Below are 5,840 nucleotides of genomic sequence, written 5' to 3' on the forward strand. Positions count from 1 at the left end.
GGTATCAAGAGGAAGTAAAGTCCCCTGGTTTGTCCCTTATACCCTAACTGCCATGAGACAACTCAAAATCAAGTTTCCAAAATCCGACACTGAGGTGGTCTTAACGCACCGGCAGATGACAGCGCTGACAAAGTGTGTTTCCCGCAGAGAGACGCTACAATACTAATTGTGGGCTTATCATGTTGATTCGGCCACAACAGAAAAAAGAAAAACAAACTCTCGCTCTCTCCAGAGGGGCAGGTCAGCCAAAAAGGCCAAATGGGCCGTTACCCGGGCAACATTAGCCCGTACCTGTGCACATCCCTGTTGTTAAATCTCGTTTGCTTTTAATCTCCACGTGCTGAAAAGTGCCTGGCAAGGCACTTTTCAGCACGTGGAGATTAAAAGCAAACGAGATTTAACAACAGGGATGTGCACAGGTACGGGCTAATGTTGCCCGGGTAACGGCCCATTTGGCNGACGCTTGCAAAGCTGCCAGAGGGGCCTTGGAACCTTTCAAGTTCTTGGAGAGTGCCCCGCGAAGGGCAGGCATCTGATGGTTCACCGTGGTCGAATGCAGCCAGACAGGCTCCAGAAGGCATTGATGACAGAGGGAGGGATGCCCTGCCGCTTTTCAGTTCCGTTGGTCCGTTCAAAATCTAAGCATCTAATCCCAAAAACTGTAACTGGTCTGTAAATTATGGAAGAAGGACCTGCTCAATTGGCCTCTGTGTTTGAAATATTTTAAAAAGGCAAACTGTGAATTTCCTGTTTGTGTCGGTGTGGCTTAGCCGTTAAACTTCCCACTGTAGGTCTTGTTTGGCCCGGCCGTACGCTGAACTGATGTAATGTGGAGTGGCTGCCTGGCGCTATATGTGCGAGACAATGAGTCAAAGGTTAATGCCTAAGCACGATTAATATGAGATTTAGCTGCCTTGGAGTTGATAATAGATGTCTACGTCGCACCCGGAACACACGTAATATTTCTCTGCAGTTGTAATGTATGTCCTTTTTCCCATTCGCGTCTCCACCCGCAGTACTCCTTCAGGCTGAGGCTGCAAATTAGAAAGTATTCCCAGTGTGAAATTCTTGCTTAAGTGTAGTATAGTGGTCAGAAAGCAGCGGACGTAATGAACATTAAAGCTCCTCAGTGTGTGATTACAAGATTAGAGGAAGATTAAAATGGCAAAGAAGATGAGGCTGGCTGTTTGGAAAGGGAATTAAAAAAAGATGAGAAAACCTTACTCACACAATTCCGGTACAATTAAATTAATGGGCTAAAGTTATCATACAAAAAACAGATATAAAATGGTAGGTAAAGTAACAGAGCAAAACACAATGAATGCATATAGTTGCATATATTTAGATATGTGCATATTAGTATTCCTATGAAGACATATTACAAATAAGCAAATGATTTCTAGCATGTTTCTGTCAAACATGATATAAGATCACACGGTGAACTGGCTCAAGGGATTTGGGTTTTTGTTTATTCCTCAAAAAGCCCTCCCATTGATCATCTTTAATAATCGTGCATGAATTCTCTCTATACGGTTTTTGTTTTGGTGTTCTGAAAGTGCCACGGGCAAGGTCTGGCTGAGGCCATTTATCACAGTGAAATGAAGGAGCTAAAAAACATCCTGAGAGGTAATGAGGTTTGTGTTTCGTCCTTCACAATACTTTAGCATCTGTGTGGAAGCAATGGAGCAGTTTTGTTCCAAAAGCCTGCTATTAAAGCAATTAAGGATGGGCATTTAGCCTAAAAGGAAGCCCGGAATGAGTTAGCATTTTACCACTTCCGGGATACCTTGTTTTGAAGTCAACTGTTTTTGTGTGTGTGTTGTTGGTTAAATGCCTTAAAGGTGGGGTATGTAATTCACTTCAGAAACACTTTTTGTTATATTCCATGGAATGCTCTTAACATCCCGATAGCATTGAATATCTTAAATGCTTGGACAATAAATACACAAAAAAAATTCATCTTAGCCGGTCCGGCTATAATAACTGGATGGCCTACCTGCCTGTCAGCCTTTCATCTGTGCACAAACTTATCTCGTGCCCTCATTGGTCATGTGCGCGTTCGTGTGTGTTGGAGGAGGGGCTCTGTAAGGAAGTCTGAAGGAAGGGGCAGATTTTTTCCGGTTGTGTACTTTCAAATTCTTGCGCACTCGAGCTGGTTGCTCCAAAGTTACCTACCCCACCTTTAACTAGGTCTTTGGTTTTGCACACGTTTTGTTTTATGCCATAAAACACGTCAGTAAATACCCCACTCATGAATGTGCAAAGCTTATACGTGTCTTAATAATGGTGGTTGCCAACATGTGACAAAAGGAGACTACAACATTAGCTGTCTTTAGCTTAGCGGTGGTGATGTGAAGTCATGTGACCGTGCTGTCGTTCCCTTATAGCCTAACGTTAGCTTTTTACATCTGGTGATAGAATTTACACTTAAAAAGTGGTGTTAATATGTGGATATTATCCTGCTGAACAAAACCTGTTAGTATCATAATCGTGTGTTTGCCACAGAAACACATTTCTGCACTATTCCAAAATCAAATGGAAACATCACATTGCTTTTATTCGAGTGGGCCCTTGCTAAGCTAAATTCCGCTCAAACCTACAAAAATATGCAATCACTTCACTTTGAATAGATGGTAGAAAAAATTGCTTCTTACCTGTCTGTACAAAACAAGGTCAAGTTATGAACAATACATGGCTCATCCTCATCTATATATAATGCTAGGCTGCTCTCTCTCTCAGTCTTTCCTTCTTTTTCTCTCTCAGTCTTCCTTGAAGTGTTTATTTCCCACCTGAGCTGATTTAGAGCCACTGGGGTGAGTGCTAATCATAGCCTAATGGCAGATAATATCAATAACTCTAAATTGCTTTTAATCCTAGCCTAATGAAAGATAAACCTCCTACCGTGCGTGTGTGTGGATTAGCATTTCTTTCCCCCTCACTCCTGGGCGTTAAGATGATGGCGGCTCACTGGTTACTCACAGGATTCCCAAACCTCCTCAAGGAAAGACATTTTAAATCTGGTATTAAACGGCGTCCTGTCATGCCTCAAAGTCACATGCTGAGTTTGAAGTTCCTCGGGAAGTGAGATATTTTGTCAGGTCAAAATGAAATTAATTTATACTCAGACAGGTTTTCATTTATTTGCTTCCTGTCCTCTAATTTCCCTGCGATCACGACACAAAGCGGTAGACATGAGAGGCAGGTGATCAGTCATTTTTAATCCTTGATCTTGTCAATAGTGTTTCCGCTAATGATTTCGTTATTAACATATTTGCAGATGAAGGGATTCAATGAGTTGCTGGAGGCTAAGTGGCAAATTCTGCTGAGTTATTCCCCCCCAATGAAGGCTGTTAGGGCTCTTCTTATGTGGACTGTGGAGGGTTATATCCAGGGGTGCTTGATTAAACTCCTGAGCTCAGGAAATATCCCTCATCTGTTCCAGGATTAATCTGGTATATAAAACTCTAAAGAGGGTGAACATTCAGCCAATCTCCCGCATTGCCCCCGTGAATGTATTGCTTTCCAGTGAGCTCGTTGTTTGCACCGAGGAGAACGTAAAGCCTGTGGATATAAACGATTGAAATTCCCGGTAAGCCTCCCGGTCCTCTATGATTCATGAGAGGGCAGCATCAGTGAGGGCAAACATGAGAATAGGGAAAGTAGCTGAGGATAAATCCACTTCATATTTCTTCTTTAGTGTCATTTATGGAAATGTGTGAAGGCAAAGTGGAGCCACGACTGGGAGCAGATGAAGTCAAGGATACAGAGCCACCAGTCATGAATCTATATTTACTGCATTAGCCCAGAAACAGGGAGTTAAGTGAGGAGAAGTCCATCCATTTGATATCTGGACCTGCTTGATTACTGTTTGTCTTCAATGGACTTCCCCAGAGGAAGTGTGGCTTCCTAAAATAAATGATGTGGCCCTATTATGCTGCGTGGGTGTTCCCTTTCCTGTAGTGTGTCATATAGGATTGTGTACATGTGAATGGTCTGCAAAGGCTAAGATCTCTGTGTTCCCTCCAGAGGGTAGTTCTCTTCCACACACTCCCCCCCTGCCTGAAGCGCCTCCTTTGGTTCCATCCTTAACATAGTGACATCACTACGTATCACTCACGTTTCTATTGGCTAGTGCTCAAACACATTGTACGTGACAGGCTAAGGGGCGGGACATCTCTAAGCGGTTGACCAATCACAACAGAGCTAACCAGCTAAAAAATCAGAGCAGACTGGGCTCTGGTTTCAGACAGAGGGTGACAAGAGGTGCTGCAGCACAGGCAGTATGAGGAAAGTATGACAACATAATGTTTATTGGGGAACTTAACAGAGCTCAAGTGTTCACACAATGTACAACAATATCTGTTTTCTTTTCTTATTACTTCCGATTTTTATATTTATTCCATATTTTATTCCTTTTTATTCCATTCCATTGCAATGTAAATACTGTTATATTTATATTTTACTATATTTTTTATTATTTTAATATTTTTCTAGTTCTCTAATGTCTTTAGACTAGACTATACCTTATCGTAGTGAATCGTGATTTATATTAATTATTTATTTTATTTTTTTTTTTGTATTTATTATATTTATTATTATTTATTTTTCTTTTTCGTGTTGTGTATTTTTTATGTATACTATAATGATTGTTTCATTTTTATTTTAGTTTTATATTATTTTTCCTACTTGTTATTTACTTCTATTATATGTTTATTGTCGGATTTTTCATTCCTCCTTGTTTAGTTAATTAGTTTTATCTGAAATTTATGACTAATGACTTTCTATTTAGAAATGTGTATTTTTTGTCTAACTAAACAATTACATATCAAAAGATAATAGACTTAGACACTGTGTTCATTGGTTTCGACTCTAGTTAAATCACAGCATTTCATGTTTAACCGAAGGGTTGTTTACATTTTTTATTTTTTCTATCTCAGTTTTTTTCTCTTTTATTTTTGTCCATTTTGGTTTTTTTATATTCTATGTCGAGTCAATATCATTACTATCCTCAATCAATGATAACATGATGATCGGTTATGTTATGGTGTGTGACTTGTTTTTCTGATTTTATTTCTTAGTCTTATATGAGTTTTGACTGTTATACTATACTTTCTAACTTTAAGTTCTTTTTTTTTTTTTTTGTCTATTTGTGTTATATGTATATATATCCTTGTGATCTGTGTTTCTTACACAGGTAGGATGTTTTAGATTTATTTTTCTGTTTCTACTCTTCCTTTTCCGCGAGACGAAGAAGAGTAGTCGTTTCAGCGACATGTGTCGTCGGCGAGACGTCTCTACACCGGTTGCGCGTCATGATGACCTGATGAAGTATTTTTGTGTGTGTTCGCACTGTCGTAAATCGACGCTAGTCTCGTAGATAAAGTCACCTCGCATTCTGACGCTCCATATTTCAATAGCATCTCGTGACTACGTCTTCGTCTATAATCTGTATATGTGTTGCAACTTATTACGTCTCAAGGGTGTCAGTGTAGTAATTTTCTCCTGTTGAAAATAGTCTATTATAACTTCCACTTGAATAATAAGATTAACACCTTCCTGTATACCTTTTTATACATCGTAATTTTAAGGACGTCGTCAGACACAGAAGGTCTCCGAATCATCTGTGTGTGTCACAGAAGAGAGACAACGTGTTAAACGGCCCCATTTACGGTTTCAATAGTGTTGTCCAAACCGACGATCAACAATCGATTGTCCTGAATTTTGGTGTCGATTGATCTTAAGTCTTAGGCATTGTCCAAATATTGGTCCATCCCAAATGTGAATGCTCCTTAAATCTGACCCACAGCAACCACGTATGTATTTTCATTTTGTTTGTTAAA

Source organism: Notothenia coriiceps, unplaced genomic scaffold (genome assembly GCF_000735185.1).
Source record: "Notothenia coriiceps isolate Sejong01 unplaced genomic scaffold, NC01 NC01_scaffold00000339, whole genome shotgun sequence".
NCBI classification, from domain to species: Eukaryota; Metazoa; Chordata; class Actinopteri; order Perciformes; family Nototheniidae; genus Notothenia; species Notothenia coriiceps.